This window comes from Corvus cornix, chromosome 9 (genome assembly GCF_000738735.6).
Source record: "Corvus cornix cornix isolate S_Up_H32 chromosome 9, ASM73873v5, whole genome shotgun sequence".
NCBI lineage: Eukaryota > Metazoa > Chordata > Aves > Passeriformes > Corvidae > Corvus > Corvus cornix.
Window position 1 is genome coordinate 6,966,450 of NC_046339.1, and position 15,423 is coordinate 6,981,872.

Consider the following 15,423-nt stretch of genomic DNA (forward strand, 5'->3'; position numbering starts at 1 on the left):
GCTTCAGAGCAGAAGCCATACTTGTGGACTCTGAATTACTTTCTGAAATAACATCCTCTGTATTTAATCTCTCAGTAATCCAGGAAAAATTGCCTTCCTTGTTTAGGCACCTGTGTTAGGCATGCAAGGTCAGGCAATAGGAATTGCCTCACACATCTCTTTCCCTGTGCCTCTGCACCCCATTTCTGTTACTATCAAATTTGGCTGAAGCTAAAGTAGCAGATTTTATCAGAGCAGTAACTGGTTCAACCACACTCTTCCTGCTCTGATACTTCTGGTTGTTTGCATGCCTAAACAGCATCTCAGTCTTTGATCCCCTCTCAGGAGCATGCGCTCTTAAATTTGACTATTTTTAGTTCCTCGTCTGTGACCATCTCCTTCAAGATGAAAGAGCATGGGATGATGATGCCTACATATGTTTGTGAACTGCTTTCATCCTGATTCGTGGAAATCCTTATACAGGAATAGCACACTACTTTTTTATAGACCTACAGTGACTGTTGGTCTCCTGGACTTCACCTGAATATCAATTTATTTGCCTCTTGTAATTTGTCAGACTTTGATAAAATCATTTCCCATTTCTGAGAAGACAGCACACTGCTTAATAAAAACTCCAGTCTACTGCTTGTCCTCCCTGCATTTGTGGGCATAGAGCACATTGATACATTGTCCTGTAACAAGTGACATAGAGGAGATGGCTTAAACTTTTTGAACAGAAAAATTACGATAAAATTCTTAAGAAAAAGTCAGTACATTATGCATGTGATTGACCTTCATTATAAAACACATTGAGATCTGTGGATGAAAACTACTAAATAAAAATAATTATTATCATTTAGGTTGGAAAAGACCTGTAAGATCATTGAGTCCAACCTTTAACTTACCATTGCCAAGTCCACCACTAAACCATGTCCCCAGATGCCACATCTATACATATTTTAAATACCTCTGGGGTGGTGGCACATCCACTGGCCTGGGCAGCTGTGCCAGGGCTTGACAATCCTTTCCATGAAGAAACTCTTCCTAATACCCAGTTTAAACCTCCCCTGGTGCAACTTGAGGCCATTTCCTCTTTTATTATCACTTATTATTTGGGAGATGAGACCAACACCCACCTTGCTGCAACCTCCTTTTAGGTCACTGAGTACATTACTGCTGCTCTGTGACAAATCTGAGCTTTACTTGAAACTCAAGGCTCTAAGTCCAGCCTTACCAAAGCCTCATCATCTGTGTGTTACCATATTTCTTCAAAGAAACTTGTTATTTAAGAGATTGAATGCCTGAAAATAGAATTACTATTTGGTCTCACACCAGTTGTTTTCCTCTGTACTACAAACTGAATGAAAACAAAGCAGATACAAATGGACAGTTTTATTTTCAAGCTGATTAGATTTTATAAAGCCATTCAGAAATTTATTTTGAGCATACCCTGTGTTTCTGTAAGACCAAAAATATTGCCCTCAATTCTGTAAGATTTCAGCTTTTTCTTAACAACCCCCCTGCTCCTTTTGGATGGGTTTTAGTCTTTTTTTAAACCTCTTTAACAGGCAAACTGAATCCTGACTCTTGACAGCATACCAACATACCTAAAACAAGAAAGTGTATGTGCTGAATGCTTCCTTTGCTACAAGCTTCAGATCAAGTCTTTGATGAGAAAAACACATTCTCTTTTGAAAGCTGAAACACTTCAGCAAATACTGCTGCTTCACTGTAAAGAAAAGCCTCTTCAATAAAGGGCTGTGAATTCACATTCCCAATCCAAACTGTGCATCACAGTCTGAATTTCTTACTAAAATGCCTCCCAGAGACTAAATTCAGCCTTAATTCAAGTTTGTGTGGCCAGCAGAGAATTAAGGAAACCCCACAGTAGAGTCTAATGGCTCTAACAGCTTCTGTGCTAACTCCCATATTCCCTCCACACAGAACGTAGCCAGGGAAAGGAGCATTCTTCAAAAACAAATGTTTCAGAGGAAGATGAAAGAATCCCCATCCAAAGTGGGCAATTCAGAAGAAGTCCAGCCTCTAAATGATATTTCCTTTTAGCCTCCATTGAACATTAATGCTTATAACTCCAAATTTCGAACTTGTTTTATGATATTCTTTCTACACTACATCATACTACCCAGTGTATAAAAACAATGGCATGAAAGCCTCTAATTCTAGCTGTCATAAGTTAAAGAATAAATGGCAGCAGAAGCTTTCGCATATAATTGCAGGATTTTAGGTGACTACAGACAAAGTTCTCTTTTCTGTGCGTGCACAAATGCTCAACCCTCCAAGCAAAATCTCAGGAACTGTATGAAGCTGTGTGTGCTTAGGAGTTAATGGTGAAGGTGTCACTATGCTCAGAAATAGAGCCAGCTTTCCCATGTCACATTCAGCTTATTAATAACCCCATTATTTCTGTTGCAATGGCACATGTTTCTCCACTCCTTGTTATTGTTACACGACTGCAAGAGCTTTCAGAATCGCTTCTGGCTGAGCTTGAACAGGTAAACTATAAAATCCAGCTTGAATTGAGGTTTATGCTGAAATGCTACTGCAATTCACCAGATGAATGCTGAGTGACACAGAGTATGCAATTATGCAAGAAGAGTGTTTGCAACAAGCCATCTTGGAAGTACTTCCATTTGTGAGAGGATTTTTTCATATTCAGAATCTGAATACATTAAAAAGCCTGTAATCACTTAATAGAGTCAAATCTGCAATTCTTAATTCTGAATATCTTCTATAACGAAATGAGCTTCTCAATTCTTGTGATTAACTTGCAAACAAAGCCAAATACAAGAAGCTGGCTCAGAAAAATCAATGCAGGAAATCACTGCCAGATTTCTCATAAATATTTCTGCCTTAGAAACCACTGGAATTTACACTCTCTTTATCACACATTGTATAGGACTATATGCAATTACAGCACTTCCTACACAAAATAATACAGATCTGGGTAAGATCTTGCATAAATGGAGATGAAAATTCAATGCAACCTCCTGGCAAATTGCCAAAGTGGCCCTTATGCTTAGAAAACAGTGCATCGATCTCATCTGATCTGTGTTTACACGTGTATGCCAATACTGCCACAAAGCTGCTTTGTTTAGATGTGCATTTTCATGACCTTGAAGCTCAGGATAATGTATTTCTTTTTCTATTCAGCATCTTCGCACAAGGGTATCTACAATCATTATAAAAAATCACGAGTTGGAGAAGTGGGGAAAAAAAAAAAGGGACTTCAACTGCTCAGTTTCTAAATTAAGCTACATCTGAAGTTAAAAATAGCCCTTCCGACTGAAGATGCTATGCTGCCTGAATTTAAATAGCCTGCTTCTTTCCCTGACAGATAACATTTATTGTGTTCTCTGCTGCAAAAAAATGCCTTCTATAAGGAGGCTACCTTTATTTTTATGTCCAATTTCACTTCACCTACCATGACAGAATTGAATAAAGTCAGTGTTCTGCCTGGGAAGTGTATCAATTTTGCCACACACACATTTCTCCAATTTTGCTAAAACAGACCTAAAACCATGCATGTTATATATGCGTGACTTTTCCTAGCTCTTTCTTCAGATTTTTCTGGGAAAATCTCTAGTAAGAATATATTGTCTGAAATGCAATCAGATTTCTACTAGACATGTCCTAAAACTGCTTGTTCCATCTTTTTTGTTTACTTACATACATATATCTATTTCTAGATGTTTCGTTGCTGTTTCTGGATAAAAAGAAGTATGAAATGCAAGTACACACTGCATATGTGAAATGGTTTACTCACAACTTTTTCCCAAGGCACTGAATGAAAAGGAGAAGAAGCTTTATCCCTTTTCTCTCCAGGCCTAACACAGAGCCAGCACAAGGATTTCTATTCTATCCATATTCCTACTGTAGTCAGAGGCTGAGATGTCATAATTAAGATACACAGGGCCTGCTTGTGCTACTCACATAGTAACTCCAACACTGGTTTTATAGCACATGTAGATTAGAAAGGTAAAAATTTTTTCAAGCCACCCTGACCCTTCTCACCAGTTTGAGTTAGTTCTTTTTGCCAGAATTTCTGGTGCTCCAATCTGCACAGTTTTTAATTCCAGTCACTGTATTCATGCTCACCCCTGAGAAAGTGTCAACTTTCCTCAATATTCATTCTAAATTTACTGTGCCTTCATCTCGACATTTTATGAGATTAAAATTAATCAGATTCACTTTTACATTTTAGGCAAGAAAATAAGAAAGGTGCACATCTAATGTGCAAAGTGAAACTTGAATCTTGCTGTGTTGAGACAACTCTGCTTTCCCCCTCTTTGCTAAATTGCAGATTTTATATGAGCATTCCCAAAGGAATAGCACAGAGAGACTCAGGAATAAGTAAATGAAAGATGAGATGGATATAAATACTCCTCTTACCCTCGAGCAAGACTTTCACATTGCAGTCACTTTGTGGACTAAAAGCCTGAAAGATCCCCAAAAGCTTTATAAGCATCAGTAATATTTGCAATGATGTAAGCCAGGGGCAATGATGTAAATTCTGCAGTCCCTAATTGAATAAAACACTCATTGAAGTCAATAGGAATTGCAGTCAATTAAGCCGTAAATATTTCAGGTCCTGAGCTTTTTACATTAAAAAAATGAGGCATCTACGAGTACTTTCACTGGTCCAGGGCAATGTTTGCTCAGAAGCCTCTGAGAAAGCAGATGGGGCTGGAGCAGCCACATGGAGCTCAGGTGTGTAGTGTCAGTCACCAACTCCCACCACATGCTGGCAGGGTACCTGTTCCCTTATCCAGGTGAAAATGGGAGGCTGCTTTCACGTGAAGGCCTCAAGAAGCAAGGGCAGTTGTACGGATGGGGGCTGAACTTGACTCAAATTTCAGGTAATATGGTAAATAAAATTAAATCCTCATGAAATTTGATGTGCATGTCCAGAGCCCATCAGAGGAATGTAATTTCTCTGAAGAAGTGAACCCAGGCTATAGCCACAGCTGTTAATTACTTACCAGTAAATGGGTAGGTGTGTGGCAGGGTCCTGTCACGTACAGAACAGTTTATATTGTCCCTTGCTGCTGCACCCAGCTGTGAGAAATGAGAGGCATGTGTGCTGCCCCTGAGGAATGGCAGAGGAAGGAGGGTCTGTGTGCAGCCCTGGCACTGCAGATGGTTTAGGATCATTCCTGCTGCTGGAAGACAGGGCCTTGGCTGCCAGAAACCATTTGCATTGTGCTGTGTCAGGAGCTTCACAAAAGCACACAATAATGCATGTAATGAGTCTCCAGAATCACATTTGTGAGGCCTGGAGAACGTTTCTTTTTCCCAATATGAATTACTGAGTCATCCTGTTCATGTGAGACAGACTGAATTCTCTTCCCAAAGAGCTCCTTTGAATCACTATTACCACCAGATAACAGATGTTGCTCTCCAGGAAAGTTTTTCATACAAGCTCTTATAATCATGGGGATTATTTCAACTTGACCTTATAACTACAACAGAAAAGCAAGATGAACTGGGGGATCTCACAGGGCTGTGTGCTGCAGTACTTTGCATACCTAAGTAACTAGGCCTTGAACAACATGGCTACTCAAAACACTGCACAAAGAATAACAGAAACATCCATAGTCTTAGAAGGTAAATACTACTAATTCCCAGCTTATATAGGGGAAGAAACAAGCCCTGAAGTGTTTAATGGACTTGTCTGATGTCACACAGCAAATATGTAACAATTCAGCAATAAGTGATGGAATGTTCAAAAGCATCTCTCTTTGAATCTTAGAGCCTGTGGATATACAATAAAACTCAAGTTAAATATTTTGAAAATAGGACTAAAAGTATAAATTGGAAGCTTTTAGTAAAGTGCTTTAAAATGCCCATCTTCTGTCAACCACTTCTGTTTTAAACCACAAAACATTTCCTCTCTAATCACTTGCTCAAAGTGAACCTTACCACGCACCTTAAAAGAGACATTGGAAATGCTGCAATACTTTCTGAATTTCAGCCTTTCCTAACAATGCATATTTCTGGTCAAGCAACAGTAACTTTCCTTCTGCATGCCTTTGTTGTGTTACTGAATTGCAGTTTTGGATGATAAAGCACATTTTCACCATTCTTTTTTCAAAAATGCCAGTAACTGACAATTTAAAATCAGACATTTACATTGCAACTATTCCTGCGCCTTCTGGGGCCACTTTAACTAAGTTCATGCAATTAAATTATTCTCTAATGCTCTGAATACACATGTACCATGATTTTACACTAGAGTTTTGGAGTTACATCACCAGATGCCAGAAGCAACAGAGCTATGCTTACTCACACCAGTGGACAGTCAGGCCCAAGTAATGAAATAACAGCCTTGATTCCAAACAGTGGTAACAAAATACAAAACCATAAGGCTTTGGTTTGATAAAAATGAATTAGTAAATTTTTCATCTGATGGTCTCATTAATCACTACAGTCACAAATTAAAACTCACAGTATTCCTGTGAGATATAGATCCAGAGAGATACTGTTCATTAAAAAAACCTACAAACCAACCAACCAACCAACCAACCAAAAAAGTAATCTATGCCAAATCCGGTAGATGATGTCTACCAGATAGAATAATCCATCAGGTCAGGAGAACTGACCTCCAGCAGCAAAGGCCACAGTTCAGACTGAGATGTCCAGTGCAGTGATAGCACTAATCCTGTTATCAATAGTGATTTGCTTTGTCATACACTATGTTTAGAAACTATTGTTCACTCAATGATTATTCACCTTCATTTATTTTTTTGCCTTCTGTTTCTCAAGGGATGAGGAGTTTGGGCTCCTGAATGTTTTTATACATTCTTGCACTTATCCAGCCTGTCTCAGTCTCTCCAGGAGGGACTTCTCTTTTGCCATCCTGACATGCCTCTTCTTGTTTTTCAGCCTGTGCCATACTTTCCCATCCAGGTCTGAAGCCTGACTTTTTGTCAGTAGATCAGTTTGTGCTGTTAATTATTCCTCTTCTTTCCTATGTATTCAAAAGCACAAGATAAAGATAACAATCTGAATTCACCACTCCAGCATCAGACATGGCACTAAAAGGGCCCAGCTGCTGAACAGCACTTTGTGTCACTGGGCAAACACTGTATCTCAGGCTCTAATGTCTCTACCCAAGCCCTGCTCCCTGGCTCACCACCCCAAACCCTGCATGCCAGCTTCACCAAGATGCTCCAGGAACCCCATCTCTTCCCGGCCTGCTCCCTGGAGCTCTCTGCTGCTTGGTTCACTGCACTCCTGGTACAAGCACCACTAAACCCCCTTGGTTCCACCCAGCCCTACAGCTCTCCTTCATTCCTCCCTGCCCTTTGCCTCCTGACTTCTCAGACATAGGAAGCTGCTGTACAATTAGAATTGCCAATCTCCTGCATCTCTCCTCAGAGCCACAGATATTGCCCTAATTATTGGCAGTTGCACTGTGAGCAATTCACAGTGCAGGCTTATTCCCTTCTCCTCCTTGCAGCTTCCCTCTCTCTGTCCCACTGTCTGGAAGTAAGTGCTATTCTCTGCATAATACAGCCATGGAGCATTTTCAAGAGAAAGAGAGATGGTGAAGCAGATAGACAGGAAAAAGGTGGACAGAGGGATAAAGACTGAGGCTTGTTACCCACCATCTTCTCCACAAAGGTTCACCTCTGAATTTCTCATTTGAAATCCTACTTTACTAATTAATATGCCTTATCTAAATGTCATCATATTATTTTTCTGTCAAAAGACACCACCAAGAATAATACAAAACTATCATTTTGTGGTTCTGCTTCCCAGATTACTATAAATAGTGAAATCATACGGAATTGAGATAAACATTAGATAACAATAAATTTTCTTTGCGCTTACTGATTTTTTTCCCCTACAGTGTAAGCATTTAATATTATTCATATCTTAAACTGCTTGAAAGTGATATCCAGCACACAGATGTCAAAAAACAGTAACAATTTTTAGAAAGAGGAGACAGGTCTACTTTCTGAACAAACATATTTTCTCAACAGCCTGATGAAAAGATCATTTTCATCTCAGACTTTGAATTCTCTTCTCTCTCACATATACACATCCAGACTCATTGCTGTGCTCCAGTAGTTTTGATAATGCAAAGCTATCATAAACACATCTGAACACATAGCAACATCTAAAATTCAGTAACTGGAATTTACCACATTAAATTAAGTGCCCCAATAAATTTTTCTACTGGGGAAAAGTGTGAGCCAAAGTTACACTCTGTATGTATTTGCAGTAAGCACAAAATAGAGTGAAATAAATATATGCTTTATACTGGTTAATATATGCCCTGCCCATCAGCACAGGTGAGATTGTCAGGATGTGAAGCAGATGTGTAGGTGAACATACACTAAGCAGCAAACAGTAATTCTGACTAGACAGTTAATAATTTGAACTTTGATATATTGGCAATTCTACAGAAAAACAATCCAACCACCTCAGCAATTGTCCCTCTCTCCCAGGAAGCCATAACACGAACAAGAAACTGTGCCAGAGTAATTCTAAGGGGGGTCATTTAAAACAACAACAAAAACCAAATGAAACCATCCCAAACCAATCACTTCAGTCACATATGCCATAACCCAGACTATACGTAAATACCTCATAGAAACTTCTGAGGTCATTGGGAATGTCTAAATAGATTATTTTTGCCTCATTTCTCATGTATTATCTAGGTGCCCTCCCATGCAAAAAACCAAAATCTGGGCCCATTCTGCAAGGGAATGACCACTGCCAGCTCACACTACTGATCCCAGTGCCAGAAAAAATGTTTGCAGTCTGGAGGATCTATTTTGTCATTGTCCATAGATGAGCAAAGAGTTACCTATGAGCCTGCAAGTGGCAATTCAATAGACAACATTTAAAAACAACAGGAGTTCAACATCTTCAGCATCCTATGGGACAGGACTCCTTTCTGGATTTTCAGTTTCCAGCTGATGTGGCCTAATATATACATACAGCACAACGAAGAGTATTCAGAACTTCCCATTTGCCTGAGAGGCAACCACGCTTCATGCTCTGAAATCTTCATTACAACACTCTGTGGGTTTCTTAGTTATAATTAATTCTTCTGAAAATATTTGAGGGATGAGTGGATGTATATGGTGATTGCAGCGGTGAGAGAGGCTGTGGGGTTCATAATTACAAAGAGAATAAAATCCTGCCCTCCTGTATATGCAGCGCTACTAAGATTTCCTTGTTCACATTAGGCAAAACCTCTCTAATTTCAAGGTCAGCTACATGTGTTACAACAACAACAAAATAAAGTAATTATGCTCAGTGTTTTGAATAAATCCAGACAGGACAGTTAATAAAATAGAAAAATCCTCACTTACCTCAGTAGTTGTAAGCTGTTATTTCATACTGTGTAAACTTTCCCTCCCTGCTAACTAAACAGAAGTTCTGCAATCTTGATGCTAGAATAGCTCTCAAATACATACTGCAGAATACCAAAAAAGAGAAAGCCTATGTTGTCCTTACTAGCAGGCATCTCTCCAGGGATGATTGGTCATTACCCTGGCAACCCTCACAAATGGCAAATGACGTAAAGAGAATGGGAAAAAAAGCCACTGAGAGCAGAAAGCACTATATGCATTATAGATAGTTCTGGGAATCCATGCTCACATATGCATTAAATGGCTTCAGAGGAGCACAGGGACCTTCCATTTTGCAGAACTGCCTGCTGAGGTGAATAAGAAACTTTCTAATTTTTTTCTTAATCAAAGCATTGGGAGCATCTCTAAGTTTTTAATTGAAGCAAATTGGGGGTTGGTTATTTTAATAATTCAGACACTGGGTTTATTCTCTTTTTTATTTTCCAATTCTGTTAAAATTTCCCATTAAAAGAGCTCACAGTCATATTCAGACAAGAGCGGATGTATTTTTCATTATTCCTTTTCACCTTATTTGTTGCTACATAAAGTTACCTATTATTATATTTAATCACATTGTCTCATACCCTCATTTTTCCCTAACAATTCATTTGCACAAATTGTACAAGAGTTCTCATGTTTATGTTATTAAACACATTAGCAGTTGTATTTAGTGTTACTGATAATTATGCCTAAAGAAGATGTGGCTCTAGCCAAACTCTAGCGGACAAAATAAAAAGCATTTTGCTATTTTTGCACAGAATGATCACAGTGAATTTGACCACACTACGATCTGTCTGTCACAGAGTGAAATAAATTTGGGTGTGGTTAATTCTTCCACTATCAGACAGAAAAAAGCACAAGTAAGATAAAGGAAATCGGCTTTGAGATTCTTTAGCACCACTCCACGATTCAGTAAAACGGAAGGAATTCTGGGTACAAAACCCAAGAAAAGCATCTTCCACCCCTGCTTGCATATGTTACCAATTACAATCCAGGCATCCTTTTCCTCACTCTTCTTTAGACCTCAGGATTTCCGGATTCCTAAATGCACAAAAAACAACTTTCAAAGAGCACATTGGAGAGCATTAGCACTCAGATAATTTTATAACCTAAAGGAAAGGGCACCATTCCCTGAAATAACTGAAGAAGTGAGGTGGCTGCTCTAACCACTTAGCTATTTATTATGTAAAAGTTGGATGGAAATGGCTCTACCATGACAACTGAGTTTTCTGTTGAACTGATTAAAACACATCAGATGTATTTGAACTCTGCTCCACTCCAAACCTGAAATGAAATGGAAGTAACCAGCAGCTTCCACTAGGGTATTTCTGTACCTGGCTGCCGAAATTCAATTAGTTACAGCTTTTTGGAGTAAAAGTTGGCAGTCTTTGAAATTCAGATTTTTATTATTTTCCAAATCTACTGCTCCATTGCAATCAGGAGGATGGTGTTACACTTGTATCATGACAATTTTCCAAAAAGCCTGAATGAGCCATTGGAAATGACTGAGTTTTATGACCAAAGAAGTAATGATATTCCATAATGCTCCATTAGGTGTACTTTATTTATTTGCTGAAGACAACTCATTTTTAATTATTTAAACTCTGGCAACATCATACTAGCAAATGTTCTGCTGGGTTATAATTGACAAATATCTTGGTCTAGCAAAGTGAAATCTTGGTATAACATTACCTCTGATAATATATTACTTTCCTGACAGGAGGATGAGTACTACTTTGTGTTTAGAAACCATAGAAAGCAAAGTTTAGCAATTTGTATATGGCCAATGCGAGCTCCATGTTCCCATAAATCTCTGTGATGGTCCAAATGGTCCAAACCTAAGCTTCTCACTTTTTTTTACAATTACTCTTTGCAGAAATTTAGATCCAACTAAAAATTTTCCACCAACCTTCCGCTCATCACCAAAACTAAACAAAACCCTTACCGTTGGTGTTCCCAAAGTTGCTTTCGTAGAAACAAATGTGGTCTGCCATGGAAATATTCTCTAGGAAATGCTAGTAGATGTAAAACCAAAAAGTACTGAAATATACAAAAACTTTGTGTGTTTTTGCAATACAGATTGCACAGAGATTTCTGTGTTTTGTGGTCTTAACAAAACCTTCATATTTGTATATTATACCCCGGCCTGTCAACTTGCCTTTGTCTGAGCATGTGAGATTGACTCATGAATGTTCTGGGCAGCACAACAGGGACAAATCCAATCACTGAGTGGGGAGAAGGGGAAGACACTGGTGCAGAGCTGCAGTCAGGAAAAAAGTTTTTAATGGAGTCTTAGGAAGAGGCACAAGAAAAAAAAGGGTTGCCAATCCTTAAAGGATCCTTTCTACACACTGGTATAATTTGTCAACACATTATCAAATTAAATTAAAAATTCATCAGTATGTTAAAAAAGGCTGGAGACAGGAATCATTCAGTAAGTAAATTATTACTGATTTTAAGTGATTCATCCCAGAAAAGGATCAGCTCACTCAAGTGAGTGGGAATAAAAAGTCTTCAGCATTTTTCTGGCTCAAGCATTAAATGCTTGTGAAATGTATCCTGTTGCAGAATCCATTCACCTAAACACGCCTGTAGTGACCTGGTGTAAAGGACAATCACATCTTCTCCATACTTTCCAAATTCTGTCTTTTCTCTTAGGTGTGTCTATTTCAATTTGGTTTTTAGCTGGAAAAAAATGAGCTCAGGTTTTAGCAGGCCTGATGCCTTTCATGCCACAGAGTTACAGAAAAAATCCCAAACCTATCAGAACATACTATCTCTCCAAAGGCCCTTACACTGTCACGTCACGTAAACATCAAAAGGGAGAATGATCATTTTTGTTTCCCAGGCTATGGATATGATTGTGAACAATACCCTGTTGAGTAAGGACAATATATTCTTTTTTCTTCTCTTTCCTTCTAATGGACAGACATGTCCCTCGCCAGATGATGTCAAACCCATTATTAGTGTCCTTGCACTTCTTCATTAGCAATATTGCAGCAAGACCAGCTGATGTCAAGGGTGTTCATGCTGAAAGATAACATTCCTTAGGAGGAGAAATTACAGCCTTTTAGCATTCTCTGGCTTTCCCACAATTTAGCTTTATCTGGGAACATTATTACAGTGAAATTCAGTGAGATAAACTAAGGAATAGAAAGTACTAACATTCAGAAAATGCAAACATCTGAACAGGAGCACACTGCTGTAAAGTAGTATCCTTTACTACTCCATCTCAGTCAAATTCATAGATACAGTCTGCATTTTAACACAGATGCCTCCAAACCCAGGATTTCATCCTCTCACTCCATATTTGTTCCCATTCCTGCATTTGCCATCCAGCACCTTAGCAACTCAGACTCACCTCTGCTGACCCTATAAACCCTGTGCTAAAATACTCCAGTGGGTGACAACCACTGTAATGGGGAATACCTGCAGTCTCTGCTGACTCACTCTCAGGGCTGCTGGTTCAGATTGACCATCAGCCACCCCGCCAACCACACCACAGTCCTGGGAGGTGCTGCAGCCTTGGGATCCCCACAGCTTGGACTACAACTCGTAGTAAGCAACAGATCTGAGGTGCCCAGGACTGGCTCTCCCTGTGCTGGCACTGGCAAGCACGAAAGTGCTCATACACACAAAGAGAAACCATGTCTGCAGCTTTGATTAGGGCAGATCTAAACAAGCCATAGAAAATAAGAAGTTTCTGGGAAATACAGCTTAAAAGGCCTGGCTTTCTCCAGTTGTGTTTCCTGTTTAGATTCTTTCATGTGTCTCAAAAAAGGAAAAATTTCTGATCAAAGCTTTTACTAGGATAAAGATACTCATGCAGTGTGTGTTCTACGTGGATGAACTGTTGCCAGCTAATATAATACATCTTATGCTGAAACCTTATAATCTGTGGAAGTAATCAAAAAGGTAGCATGAGCCCAGTTTCCTAAAAACACTGATTTAAAGATACCTAAGACTTGCTTACCTCTGTTCTCCCTACTGTAAGCATCCCACAGTGCTAGACAGTTTTCTATCTCTATTTTTCTTGATTGCTCAAAGAAATCAAGTATGGTTCAAGCAATTAATAAATACAAAATACCAAGTTTTTCATGGAGTGGTGCTCTTATATGCTGTTTATGCCCTGTGAGAAAGAACATCCTTGACCACCCTCCTAGACAGGATTCTCTATGCCACACCAAATTCTCATATACTGGAGTAAATAATGAAGACTACCCACACATGTAAGCTGACATATCAGGACTCAAGAAAAATCCATCAGCAGCAGTTCTGATCAGGTTCTTCACTGTACCACATCTTTTCCTGATAACACTTGGAAACACTCATTCCTCTCAATTTCACTTGCAAGGAAGATGTCTTGGGCCTGATGCACACAATTTTGCTGTACTGAAATAAAAGACTGTGTCAGTGTGGTGAGAGAGAAGAATCAGTCTCTAAGATAACCACATAAGCAGAAGAAAAAGGGATTACAAATGTGGATGTGATACAGAAGTTAGAATTCTTACACTAGTTATAAAAGATGCCATGAACTTACCTGTTAAAGCAGTTTCAAATAATCATCAAATAATAAACATCAAATAATGCAAAGATCTTATATATACCATCCCAATACTTTTTAAAATGGAGCATATTTATACAGATGTGTGCTCATGCTGTAACTCAACAGCTGACACTTTTGAACAGCTCTAGCATGACTACCCCACAACACAGTTCTTTTGTGAATAAATATTCAGATAAAGCACTGCAATCCTAAGCTTCCCTCTATAAATTGGTAATTCCTCAATAGAAACAAACCATTTTCTCATCAGACTTCTAGCTGCAATGCAATTGCATTTCTCTACATGCTCATTTTGGATGACAAAGTACTTACTTGTCACAGTAATGACCTGAATTAATTCAGGAAAGCAACTATCTCTTTTCAAACATGCCCATCCAGCAGATACACTGTTGTTTTTCCTCCCTACTGTTTAATAATTAAGTTTATGACTATATAGATATAGATATATATATATATATTTGGCGATAAAGTAATACATAAATTTAAACCCCCCAAGCAAATACTTTGGTTTTGAAGGTCAGCAGAAATAATGCTGCTCTCACTTGCATTCCAAACCCTGCAGCACTATGTGGATTGCCAGGGTCTCTGCCCCTGCGTTGCCTGTGCCCTCTCCTGGTGGCAGAGCAAACGTCACACAGGACACGTGGTTACATCAAAACCTTCCCTGCACAACAAACGTTTCCTGATGCCAAGTGAAACAGCTTTTCACATTAAACCAGACCAAGATTCCAAGACTGACAGCATTCCAAAAAGGTGACACAAAACGTGCCACTAGGCCTATAAGATCAGTGTTGAGCACACCCTTACAGCTCTAACCAAGATCAGTGCTCTGTGCTACCTGCTCAGCTTTTATAACCAAATTCCCAATGTCACACTGGGAAGCACAGGGGATCAATGCCCTCATTAATGGCAAGGCTCAGCTGACACAATGATCTTCTGTTTGTCAAGCTAAGCTGGTTCCCAGCTGTAAGGAGCTTTGTTTCTGCAGATGAGAGGTACTGAGCCAGGTCAGGGTTGGCCCAGCTGCCAAGCAAATAAGCCCTGCAAGAATCCAAAGTGACTACAGACCAAGCACTAAGCCTGAAACAGTGAGTTCTGCCAGATCTGAGCCAAGTGAGACATATGTGCACAAGAGACTCATTTGAGAAGGGCAATACAGGCACACTTCAATTCTGGCCAGGGCCAGCTCAGCCCAGAAGACCAATTACCTCAGAACCAGCTCCAGGCAAGTATTGCTGTACATTGCTGATCAAATCTAGCTCTGTGATTCCTTACTCTGCCTGATCTAAACAATGAAAGGGTCTGGAGGCCTCTAATTCGGTTTCACAGGAACCACTTACAGTACAGAACTACAAAGTAGTTCTATTATTACATGGGTTTTTTCCCCTATTCTCCAGCATATCCTAGTCACTATTATTCCAGCCAGTCAGATGGAATCTCAGCATGCTCTCTGAAATCTAGTAAGGCCATCCACTGGCGATGGAAAGTTGACTG

The 15,423-nt window shown here is 39.3% G+C and overlaps 1 protein-coding gene across 1 annotated transcript in view; it reads right to left on the reverse strand.

The window, feature by feature from the left end:
- GNB4 (G protein subunit beta 4) overlaps positions 1 to 9,402 on the reverse strand; it is a 58,941-nt gene extending 49,539 nt beyond the window's left edge. The window contains exon 1 of the mRNA XM_010397338.3: positions 9,327 to 9,402. The gene's annotated coding sequence lies outside the window, so the exon portion shown is untranslated. The remainder of the gene's footprint in view (positions 1 to 9,326) is intronic.
- Positions 9,403 to 15,423: the final 6,021 nt, after the last annotated feature.